This window comes from Balaenoptera physalus (assembly GCF_965194825.1).
Source record: "Balaenoptera physalus genome assembly, chromosome: X".
NCBI classification, from domain to species: Eukaryota; Metazoa; Chordata; class Mammalia; order Artiodactyla; family Balaenopteridae; genus Balaenoptera; species Balaenoptera physalus.
In genome coordinates, this window is record NC_138903.1 from 56,631,498 (window position 1) to 56,645,378 (window position 13,881).

At 36.7% G+C, this 13,881-nt stretch overlaps 1 protein-coding gene across 2 annotated transcripts in view; it reads right to left on the reverse strand.

The window, feature by feature from the left end:
* EDA2R (ectodysplasin A2 receptor) overlaps positions 1-13,881 on the reverse strand; it is a 137,230-nt gene that overhangs the window by 104,100 nt on the left and 19,249 nt on the right. The gene's annotated exons all lie outside the window — the stretch shown is intronic.

The following is a 13,881-nucleotide window of genomic DNA, read 5'->3' on the forward strand; positions in this document are numbered from 1 at the left end:
CCATTGATCTATATTTCTGTTTTTGTGCCAGTACCAAACTGTCTTGAGTACTGAAGCTTTGTAATATAGTCTGAAGTCAGGGAGCCTGATTCCCCCAGCTCCCTTTTTCGTTCTCAAGATTGCTTTGGCTATTTGGGGTCTTTTGTGTCTCCATACAAATTGTGAAATATTTTGTTCTAGTTCTGTGAAAAATGCCAGTGGTAGTTTGATAGGGATTGCATTGAATCTGTCGATTGCTTTGGGTAGTAGAGTCATTTTCACAATGTTGATTCTTCCAATCCAGGAACATGGTATAGCTCTCCATGTATTTGTATCATCTTTAATTTCTTTCATCAGTGTCTTATAATTTTCTGCATACAGGTCTTTTGTCTCCTTATGTAGGTTTATTCCTAGATATTTTATTCTTTTTGTTGCAATGGTAAACGGGAGTGTTTTCTTAATTTCACTTTTAGATTTTTCGTCATTAGTGTATAGAAATGCAAGAGATTTCTGTGCATTAATTTTGTATCCTGCTACTTTACCAAATTCATTGATTAGCTCTAGGAGTTTTCTGGTAGCATCTTTAGGATTCTCTATGTATAGTATCATGTCATCTGCAAATAGTGAAAGCTTTACTTCTTCTTTTCCGATTTGGATTCCTTTTATTTCTTTTTCTTCTCTGATTGCTGTGGCTAACACTTCCAAAACTATGTTGAATAATAGTGGTGAGAGTGGGCAACCTTGTCTTGTTCCTGATCTTAGTGGAAATGGTTTCAGTTTTTCACCATTGAGGACAATTCTGGCTGTGGGTTTGTCATATATGGCCTTTATTATGTTGAGGAAAGTTCCCTCTATGCCTACTTTCTGCAGGGCTTTTATCATAAATGGGTGTTGAATTTTGTCGAAAGCTTTCTCTGCATCTATTGAGATGATCATATGGTTTTTCTCCTTCAATTTATTAATATGGTGTATCACATTGATTGATTTGCGTATGTTGAAGAATCCTTGCATTCCTGAGATAAATCCCACTTGATCATGGTGTATGATCCTTTTAATGTGCTGTTGGATTCTGTTTGCTAGTATTTTGTTGAGGATTTTTGCATCTATGTTCATCAGTGATATTGGCCTGTAGTTTTGTTGCTCTCTTCTTTCTTTCTTTCTTTCTTTTTTTAAATTACTTTTCAATTGTTTTTAATTTCAATAATTTTTTGATTTTTTCTTTTAATAACTTTAATTTAATTTAATTTTGTACTTCCTTTCTTTCCTTTTTTCTCCTTTTTCTTCTGAGCTGTGTGGCTGATAGGGTCTTGGTGTTCCAGCTGGGTGTCAGGCCTGTGCTTCTGGGGTGGGAGAGCCGAGTTCAGGACATTGGTCGACCAGAGACCTCCCAGCCCCATGTAATATCAAACAGCGAAAGCTCTCCCAGAGATCTCCATCTCAACACAAAGACCCAGCTCAACTCAACGACCAGCAAGCTACAGTGCTAGACACCATACACCAAACAACTAGAAAGACAGGAACACAAACCCACTCATTAGCAGAGAGGGTTCCTGAAATCATAACAAGGTCATAGATAACCCAAAACACACCACCAGATGTGGTCCTGCCCACCAGAAAGTCAAGATCCAGCCTCATCCACCAGAACACAGGCACTAGTCCCCTCCACCAGGAAGCCTACACAACCCACTGAACCAACATTAGCCACTGGGGGCAGACACCAAAAACAACGGGAACTACGAACCTGCAGTCTGCAAAAAGGAGACCCCAAACACAGTAAGTAAAGCAAAATGAGAAGACAGAGAAACACACAGAAGAAGAAGGAGCAAGGTAAAAACCCAGAAGAACAAACAAATGAAGAGAAAATAGGAAATCTACCTGAAAAATAATTCAGATTAATGATAGTAAAGATGATCCAAAATCTTGGAAATAGAATGGAGAAAACAGAAGAAACATTTAACAAGGAGGATCTAGAAGAAATAAAGAGGAAACAAATAATAATGAACAACACAAAAAATGAAATTAAAAATTCTCTAGAAACAATCAATTATAGAATAACTGAGGCAGAAGAACGGATAAGTGACCTGGAAGATAAAATAGTGGAAATAACTACCACAGAGCAGAATAAAGAAAAAAGAAAGAAAAGAATTGAGGACAGTCTCAGAGACTTCTGGGACAACACTGAATGCAAGAACATTCAAATTATAGGGGTTCCAGAAGAAGAACAAAAGAAAGGAACTGAGAAAATATTTGAAGAGAGTATAGTTGAATACTTCCCTAATATGGGAAAGGAAATAGTTAATCAAGTCCAGGAAGCACAGAGAGTCCCATAGAGGATAAATTCAAGGAGAAATAAGCCAAGACACATATTAATCAAACTATCAAAAATTAAATACAAAGAACAAATATTACAATCAGCAAGGAAAAAACAACAAATAATATACAAGGCGATCCCCATAAGCTTAACAGATGATCTTTCAGCAGAAACTCTGCAAGCCAGAAGGGAGAGGCAGGACATATATAAAGTGATGGAGGGAAAAACCTACATCCAAGATTATTCTACCCAGCAAGGATCTCATACAGATTCAATGAAGAAATCAAACCTTTACAAAGAAGCAATAGCTAAGAGAATTCAGCACCACCAAACCAGCTTTACAACAAATGCTAAAGGAATTTCTCTAGGCAGGAAACACAAGAGAAGGAAAAGACCTACAATAACAAACCCCCAAAAAATTAGAAAATGGTAATAGGAACATACATATCGATAACTACCTTAAATGTAAATGGATTAAATGCTCCCACCAAAAGACATAGACTGGCTGAATGGGTACAAAACCAAGACCCGTATATATGCTGTCTATAAGAGACCCACTTCAGACCTAGGGACACATACAGACTGAAAGTGAAGGGATGGAAAAAGATAGTCCATGCAAATGGAAATCAAAAGAAAGCTGGGGTAGCAATTCTTATATCAGAAAAAATAGACTTTAAAATAAAGACTATTACAAGAGACAAAGAAGGACACTACATAATGATCAAGGGATTGATCCAAGAAGAAGATATAACAATTGTAAATATTTATGCACCCAACATAGGAGCATCTCAATACATAAGGCAACTACCAACAGCCATAAAAAGGGAACTCGACAGTAACACAATCATAGTAGGGGACTTTAACACCCTACTTTCACCAATGAACATATCATCCAATATGAAAATAAATAAGGACAAACAAGCTTTAAATGACACATTAAGCAAGATGGACGTAATTGATACTTATAGGACATTCCATCCAAAAACAACAGAATACACTTTCTTCTCAAGTGCTCATGGAACATTTTCCGGGATAGATAATATCTTGGGTCACAAATCAAGCCTTGGTAAATTTAAGAAAATTGGAATCATATCAAGTATCTTTTCTGACCACAACACTCTGAGACTAGATAACAATTACAGGAAAAAATCTGTAAAAAATACAAACTCATAAAGGCTAAACAATACACTACTAAATAACCAGAGATCACTGAAGAAATCAAAAAGGAAATCAAAAATACCTAGAAAGAAATGCCAATGAAAACACAATGACCCAAAACCTATGTGATGCAGCAACAGCAATTCTAAGAGGGACGTTTATAGCAATACAATCCTACTTCAAGAAACAAGAAACATCTCAAATAAACAACCTAACTTTACACCTAAAGCAACTAGAGAAAGAAGAACATAAAACCTACAAAATTAGCAGAAGGAAAGAAATCATAAAGATCAGATCAGAAATAAATGAAAAAGAAATGAAGTAAACAATAGTAAAAATCAATAAAACTAAAATCTGGTTCTTTGAGAAGATAAAAACAATTGATAAACCATTAGCCAGACTCATCAAGAAACAAAGGGAGAAGACTGAAATCAATCGAATTACAAATGAAAAAGGAGAAGTAACAACTGACACTAGAAGTACAAGGGATCATGAGAGATTACTACAAGCAACTATATGCCAATAAAATGGACCACTTGGAAGAAATGGACACATTCTTAGAAAAGCACAACTTTCTGAGACTGAACCAGGAAGAAATAAAAAATATAATCAGACCAATTACAAGCACTGAAATTGAGACTGTGATTAAAAATCTTCCAACAAACAAATGTCCAGGATCAAATGACTTCACAGAAGAATTCTATCAAATATTTAGAGAAGAGTTAACACCTATCCTTCTCAAACTCTTCCAAAATATAGAAGAGGGAGGATACTCCCAAATGCATTGTACGAGGCCACCATCACCCTGATACCAAAACCAGACAGAGATGTCACAAAGAAAGAAAACTACAGGCAAATATCACTGATGAACACAAATGCAAAAATCCTCTACAAAATACTAGCAACCAGAATCCAACACCACATTAAAAGGATCATACACCATGATCAACTGGGGTTTTTCCCAGGAATGCAAGGATTCTTCAATATACGCAAATCAGTCAATGTGATATACCATATTAACAAACTGAAGGATAAGAAACATATGATAATCTCAATAGATGCAGAAAAACCTTTCGAAAAAATTCAACACCGATTTATGATAAAAACCGTGCAGAAAGTAGGCACAGAGGGAATTTACCTCAACATAATAATGGCCATATATGACAAACCCACAGCCAACGTCATTCTAAATGGTGATAAACTGAAATGATTTCCTCGAAGATTAGGAACAAGACAAGGTTGTCCACTCTCACCACTGTTATTCAACATAGTTTTGGAAGTTTTAGCCACAGCAATCAGAGAAGAAAAAGAAATAAAAGGAATCCAAATCAGGAAAGAAGACGTAAAGCTGTCACTGTTTGCAGATGACATGATACTATACATACAGAATCCTAAAGATGCTACCAGAAAACTACTAGTGCTAATCAATGAATTTGGTAAAGTAGCAGGATACAAAATTAATGCACAGAAATCTCTTGCATTCCTATACACTAACGATGAAAAATCTGAAAGAGAAATTAAGGAAACACTCCCATTTACCATCGCAACAAAAAGAATAAAATATCTAGGAATAAACCTACCTAAGGAGACAAAAAGCTGTATGCAGAAAACTGTAAGACACTGATGAAAGAAATTAAAGATGATACAAACAGATGGAGAGATATACCATGTTCTTAGATTAGACAAATCAACATTGTGAAAATGAGTGTACTACCCAAAGCAAACTACAGCTTCAATGCAAGCCCAATCAAACTACCAATGGCATTTTTCACAGAACTAGAACAAAAATTTCACAATTTGTATGGAAACACAAAGACATTGAATAGCCAAAACAATATTGAGAAGGAAAAACGGAGCTGGAGGTATCAGGCTCCTGGACTTCACAGTATACTACAAAGCTACAGTAATGAAGACAGTATGGTAAAGGCACAAAAACAGAAATATAGATCAATGGACCAGGATAGAAAGCCCAGAGATAACCCCATGCACATATGGTCACCTCATCTTTGATAAAGGAGGCAAGAATATACAGTGGAGAAAAGACAGCCTCTTCAATAAGTGGTGCTGGGAAAACAGGACAGCTGCATGTAAAAGAATGAAATTAGAACACTCCCTGACTCCTTCTTGCAAGAACACCAGAATCACAACTAGCTGCTGGACATTCATCGACAGGAAGACACTGGAACTCACCAAAAAAAATACCCCACATCGAAAGACAAAGGACAAGCCACAATGAGACAGTAGGAGGGGTGCAATCAGAGTAAAATCAAATCCCATAACTGGCGGTTGGGTGACTCACAGACTGGCGAACACTTATACCACAGAAGTCCACCCACTGGAGTGAAGGTTCTGAGCCCCACGTCAGGCTTCCCAACCTGGGGGTCAGGCAACGGGAGGAGGAATTCACAGAGAATCAGACTTTGAAGCTTAGTGGGAGTTGATTGCAGGACTTCGACAGGACTGGGGGAAACACAGACCCCACTCTTGGAGGGCGTACACAAAATAGTGTGTGCATCGGGACCCAAGGGAAGAAGCAGTGACCCCGGGGGAGACTGAACCAGACCTACCTGCTAGTGTTAGAAGGTCTCCTGCAGAGGCGGGGGGTGGCTCTGTTCCACCGTGGGGACAAGGACATTGGCAGCAGAAGTTCTGGGAAGTACTCCTTTGTGTGAGCCCTCCCAGAGTCTGTCATTAGCCCCACCAAAGAGCCCACGTAGTCTCCAGTGTTGGGTTGCCTCAGGCAAAACAACCAACAGGGAGGGAACCCAGCCCCACCCATCAACAGTCAACTGGATTAAAATTTTACTGAGCTCTGACCACCACAGCAACAGTCAGCTCTACCCACCATCAGAACCTCCCATCAAGCCTCTTAGATAGCCTCAACCACCAGAGGACAGACAGCAGAAGTAATAAAAATCTATAATCCTACAGCCTGTGGAACAAAAACCACATTCACAGAAAGATAGACAAGATGAAAAGGCAGAGGGCTATATACCAGATGAAGGAACAAGACAAAACTCCAGAAAAACAACTAAGTGAAGTGGAGATAGGCAACCTTCCAGAAAAAGAATTCAAAATAATGATAGAATAATGATGATAGAATAATGACAGAATAATGATAGAATAATGACAGAATAATGATGATCCAGGACCTTGGAATAAGAATGGAGGCAAAGATCGAGAAGATGCAAGAAATGTTTAAAAAAGACCTACAAGAATTAAAGAACAAACAAACGGAGATGAACAATACAATGACTGAAATGAAAACTACACTAGAAGGAATCAATAGTAGAATAACTGAGGCACAAGAACGGATAAGTGACCTGGAAGACAGAATGGTGGGATTCACTGCTGCAGAACAGACTAAAGAAAAAAGAATGAAAGGAAATGAAGACAGCCTAAGAGACCTCTGGGACAACATTAAATGCAACAACATTCGCATTATAGGGGTCCCAGAAGGAGAAGAGAGAGAGAAAGGACCAGAGAAAATATTTGAAGAGATTATAGTCAAAAACTTCCCTAACATGGGAAAGGAAATAGCCACCCAAGTCCAGGAAGCGCAGTGAGTCCCATACGGAATAAACCCAAGGAGAAACACAATGAGACACATAGTAATCAAATTGGCAAAAATTAAAGACAAAGAAAAATTATTGAAAGCAGCAAGGGAAAAACGACAAATAACATACAAGGGAACTCCCATAAGGTTAACAGCTGATTTCTCAGCAGAAACTCTACAAGCCAGAAGGGAGTGGCATGATATACTTAAAGTGATGAAAGGGAAGAAACTACAACCAATATTAATATACCCGGCAAGGATCTCATTCAGATTTGATGGAGAAATCAAAAGCTTTACAGACAAGCAAAAGCTAAGAGAATTCAGCACCACCAAACCAGCTCTACAACAAGTGCTAAAGGAACTTCTCTAAGTGGGAAACACAAGAGAAGAAAAAGACCTACAAAAACAAACCCAAAACAATTAAGAAAATGGTCATAGGAACATACATATCGATAATTACCTTAAATGTGAATGAAGTAAATGCTCCAACCAAAAGACACAGGCTTTCTGAATGGATACAAAGACAAGACCCATCTATATACTGTCTACAGGAGACCCACTTCAGACCTAGGGACACATACATACTGAAAGTGAGGGGATGGAAAAAGATATTCCATGCAAATGGAAATCAAAAGAAAGCTGGAGTAGCTATACTCATATCAGATAAAATAGACTTTAAAATAAAGAATGTTACAAGAGACAGGGAAGGACACTACATAATGATCAAGGGATCAATCCAAGAAGAAGATATAACAATTATAAATATATTTGCACCCAACATAGGAGCACCTCAATATATAAGGCAACTGCTAACAGCTATAAAAGAGGAAATCGACAGTAACACAGTAATAGTGGGGGACTTTAACACCTCACTTACACTAATGGACAGATCATCCAAAATGAAAATAAATAAGGAAACAGAAGCTTTAAATGACACAATAGACCAGATAGATTTAATTGATATTTATAGGACAGTCCATCCAAAGACAGCAGATTACACTTTCTTCTCAAGTGCGCACGGAACATTCTCCAGGATAGATTACATCTTGGGTCACAAATCAAGCCTCAGTAAACTTAAGAAAATTGAAATCATATCAAACATCTTTTATGACCACAATGATATGAGATTAGAAATCAATTTCAGGGGAAAAAATGTAAAAAACACAAACACATGGACGCTAAACAATACATTACAAAATAACCAAGAGATCACTGAAGAAATCAAAGAGGAAATAGAAAAATACCTAGAGACAAATGACAATGAAAACACGACGATCCAAAACCTATGGTGTGCAGCAAAAGCAGTTCTAAGAGGGAGGTTTATAGCTATACAAGCCTACCTAAAGAAACAAGAAAAATCTCAAGTAAACAATCTAACCTTACACCTAAAGAAACTAGAGAAAGAAGAACAAACAAAACCCAAAGTTAGCAGAAGGAAAGAAATCATAAAGATCATAGTGTAAATAAATGAAATAGAAACAAAGAAAACAACAGCAAAGCTCAGTAAAACTAAAAGCAGGTTCTTTGAGAAGATAAACAAAATTGACAAGCCATTAGCCAGACTCATCAAGAAAAAGAGGGAGAGGACTCAAATCAATAAAATTAGAAATGAAAAAGGAGAAGTTACAACAGACACCACAGAAATACTAAGCATCCTAAGAGACTACTACAAGCAACTCTATGCCAATACAATGGACAACCTGGAAGAAATGGACAAATTCTTAGAAAGGTATAACCTTCCAAGACTGAACCAGGAAGAAACAGAAAATATGAACAAACCAATCACAAGCACTGAAATTGAAACTGTGATTAAAAATCTTCCAACAAACAGAAGTCCAGGACCAGATGGCTTCACAGGTGAATTCTATCAAACATTTAGAGAAGAGCTAACACCCATCCTTCTCAAACTCTTCCAAAAAATTGCAGAAGAAGGAACACTCCCAAACTCATTCTATGAGGCCACCACCACCCTGATACCAAAATCAGATAAAGACACTACAAAAAAAAGAAAATTACAGACCAATATCACTGATGAAAATAGATGCAAAAATCCTCAACAAAATAATGACAAACAGAATCCAACAGCACATTAAAAGGATCATACACCATGATCAAGGGGGATTTATCCCAGGGATGCAAGGATTCTTCAATATACGCAAATCAAACAATGTGATACACCATATTAACAAATTGAAGAATAAAAACTATATGATCATCTCAATAGATGCAGAAAAAGCTTTTGACAAAATTCAACACCCATTTATGATAAAAACTCTCCAGAAAGTGGGCATAGAGGGAACCTACCTCAACATAATAAAGGCCATATACGACAAACCCACAGCAAACATCATTCTCAATGGTGAAAAACTGGAAGCATTTCCTCTAAGATCAGGAATGAGACAAGGATGTCCACTCTTACCACTATTATTCAACATAGTTTTGGAAGTCCTAGCCACGGCAATCAAAGAAGAAAAAGAAAGAAAAGGAATACAAATTGGAAAAGAAGAAGTAAAACTGTCACTGTTTGCAGATGACATGATACTATACATAGAGAATCCTAAAAATGACACCAGAAAACTACTAGAGGTAATCAATGAATTTGGTAAAGTTGCAGGATACAAAATTAATGCACAGAAATCTCTTGCATTCCTATACACTAATGATGAAAAATCTAAAAGAGAAATTATGGAAACACTCCCATTTACCATTGCAACAAAAAGAATAAAATATCTAGGAATAAACCTACATAGGGAGACAAAAGACCTGTATGCAGAAAACTATAAGACACTGATGAAAGAAATTAAAGATGATACAAATAGATGGAGAGATATACCATGTTCTTGGATTGGAAGAATCAACATTGTGAAAATGACTCTACTACCCAAAGCAATCTACAGATTCAATGCAATCCCTATCAAACTACCACTGGCATTTTTCACAGAACTAGAACAAAAAAATTCACAATTTGTATGGAGACACAAAAGACCCCGAATAACCAAAGCAATCTTGAGAACGAAAAATGGAGCTGGGGGAATCAGGCTCCCTGACTTCAGACTATATTACAAATCTACAGTAATCAAGACAGTTTGGTACTGGCACAAAAACAGAAATATAGATCAATTGAACAAGATAGAAAGCCCAGAGATAAACCCACGCACATATGTTCAACTAATCTATGACAAAGGAGGCAAAGATATACAATGGAGTAAATACAGTCTCTTCAATAAGTGGTGCTGGGAAAACTGGACAGCTACATGTAAAAGAATGAAATTAGAACACTCCCTAACACCATACACAAAAATAAATTCAAAATGGATTCAAGACCTAAATGTAAGACTGGACAGTATAAAACTCTTAGAGGAAAACATAGGAAGAACACTCTTTGACATAAATCACAGCAAGATCTTTTCTGATCCACCTCCTAGAGTAATGGAAATAAAAACAAAAATAAACAAATGGGACCTAATGAAACTTCAAAGCTTTTGCACAGCAAAGGAAACCATAAACAAGATGAGAAGACAACCCTCAGAATGGGAGAAAATATTTGCAAACGAATCAACGGACAAAGGATTAATCTCCAAAATATATAAACAGCTCATTCAGCTCAATATTAAAGAAACAAAGAACCCAATCCAAAAACGGGCAGAAGACCTAAATAGACATTTCTCCAAAGAAGACATACAGATGGCCAAGAAGCACATGAAAATATGCTCAACATCACTAATTATTAGAGAAATGCAAATGAAAACTACAATGAGGTATCACCTTACACCAGTTAGAATGGGCATCATCAGAAAATCTACAAACAACAAATGCTGGAGAGGGTGTGGAGAAAAGGGAACCCTCTTGCACTGTTGGTGGGAATGTAAATTGATACAGCCACTATGGAGAACAGTATGGAGGTTCCTTAAAATACTAAAAATAGACTTACTATGATCCAGCAATCCCACTACTGGGCGCATACATAGAGAAAACCATAATTCAAAAAGACACATGCACCCCAATGTTCATTGCAGCACTAGTTACAATAGCCAGGTCATGGAAGTAACCTAAATGCCCATCGACAGACGAATGGTTAAAGAAGTTGTGGTACATATATACAATGGAATATTACTCAACCATAAAAAGGAATGAAATTGAGTCATTTGCTGAGACATTGATGGATCTAGAGACTGTCATACAGAGTGAAGTAAGTCAGAAAGAGAAAAACAAATATCGTATATTAACGCATGTATGTGGAACCTAGAAAAATGGTACAGATGAGCCAGTTTGCAGGGCCGAAGTTGAGACACAGATGTAGAGAACAGACATATGTACACCAAGGGGAGAAAACTGCGGTGTGGTGGGGATGGTGGTGTGCTGAATTGGGCGATTGGGATTGACATGTATACACTGATGTGTATAAAATTGATGACTAATAAGAACCTGCAGTATAAAACAAAGAAACAAAGAAAACAACTAATACTAAACTTTCATGCCGTTATTTGTATGGAAATATGTTAATATAAATGTTTCAGACATTACATGAAATTTCTAAACATCTTATATGTTCTGGTATAATGTTATGTCATAATTCTAGTTATTACTTTAAAATGTATATCTCAGAAATAACTAAATTTCCTTGTCAATTGCATTATTATGAACTTTCATCAAATCTTTAACTGTGGTCATTTTTAAGTCTTTTGTCATTTACAGAGAGTTCTGGGTGTACTGTGATGCTTTTGCAAATATGGTTCTATAAAAGGGTTTCATCTTCAAGGAATTCATGGAAAAGACTCTGACAAGTACAGGTTTCTGGTAACTGACTGTACTGCTGAACTGAATGAATAAGCATTTTCAGAACTCTAATGAAAAACTGATGAACTCATAAAAGTGCTAACAAAAGATCAAGATAAAAAAAATTATTTACATGGGACTGAGTGAACTGATGAGGATGATTATAATTTTTGTGACTTTCTGTTTGAATTAAAAATAAATCCCACAAGGACTCAGAGGCAAAGAATATACAAATCAATTTTCACTGCAAAGTAAAGTAGCTGTTACAGTGGAGGATTACTGGACTGAATGTCAGTATTATGACATAGCATGAGTGTGTTTCGTGTTTGGTAATTGAAATCATTGTTGCTTTTGTTGTGGTCATCCATTTACAATGCTTGGTGTTAGTCAATTTATCTCTTGTAAAAATAAAATACAGAGTGTGTGTGTGAAAAAAAATACATATGCACGTGAGAAAAGACTGGAAGAACATAAACTAATACTACAAAAAAAAAGAACACTCCCTAATACCATACACAACAATAAAGTCAAAATGGATTAATGACCTAAATGTAAGGTCAGACACTATAAAACTCTTAGAGGAAAAACAGCGAGAACACTCTATGACATAAATCACAGCAAGATCCTTTTTGACCCACCTTCTAGAGAAATGGAAATAAAAACAGAAATAAACAAATGGGACCTAATGAAACTTAAAAGCTTTTGCACAACAAAGGAAAACATAAACAAGACGAAAAGACAACCCTTAGAATGGGAGAAAATATATGCAAATGAAGAAACTGAGAAAGGATTAATCTCCAAAATTTACAAGTAGCTCATGCAGCTCAATATCAAAAAAAAAAAAAAAACCCAATCCAAAAATGGGCAGAAGACCTAAATAGACATTTCTCCAAGGAAGATATACAGATAGCCCACAAACATATGAAAGGATGCTCAACATCACTAATCATTAGAGAAATGCAAATCAAAACTACAATGAGATATCATCTCACACCGGTCAGAATGGCCATCATCAAAAAATCTACAAACAATAATGCTGGAGAGGGTGTGGAGGAAAGGGAACCCTTTTGCACTGGTGGTGGGAATGTAAATTGATACAGCCACTATGGAGAACAGTATGGAGGTTCCTTAAAAAATTAAAAATAGAACTACCATATGACCCAGCAATCCCACTACTGGGCATATATCCTGACAAAACCATGATTCAAAAAGAGTCGTGTACCACAGTGTTCATTGAAGCTCTATTTGCAATAGCCAAACATGGAAGCAACCTAATTGTCCATCGACAGATGAATGGATAAAGTAGATGTGGCACATATATACAATGGAATATTACTCAGCCATAAAAAAAATGAAACTAAGTTATTTGTAGTGAGGTGGATTGTCTTAGATTCTGTCATACGGAGTGAAGTAAATCAGAAAGAGAAAAACAAATACCGTATGCTAACACATATATATGGAATCTAAAAAAAAAAAAGTTTCTGAAAAACCTAGGGGCAGGACAGGAATAAAGACCTAGACGTAGAGAATGGACCTGAGGACACGGGGAGGGGGAAGGGTAAGCTGTGACGAAGTGAGAGAGTGGTATGGACATATATACACTATCAAATGTAAAATAGATAGCTAGTGGGAAGCAGCCACATAGCACAGGGAGAGCAGCTCCGTGCTTTGTGACCACCTAGAGAGGTGGGATAGGGAGAGTGGGAGGGAGATGCTAGAGGAAGTAGATATGGGGATATATGTATATGTATAGCTGATTCACTATGTTATAAAGCAGAAACTAATACGCCATTGTAAAGCAATTATACTCCAATAAAGATGTTTAAAAAAAGGGCAATGTAATGTAGCCAAATTTGCAGAAAAGTAAGCATAAAAGATAATAAGATTAAGATAAAATGCACCCAATAAAAAATAAAGAAAACAATTGTTTCTTGAAAATTTTCTTTTTTAACTTGGGGTGTTTGGGGATGGAAAAGGGATTTCCTAGGAAAGGGAGGAATCTGAAGTGGAAGTAGTTATTGGTTCTGCAGTCTCTCCCTAGGCATAGAGAACTGAGACTTCTACAAACATATACAGTTACCTGAAAACGTTGGCACAAGTT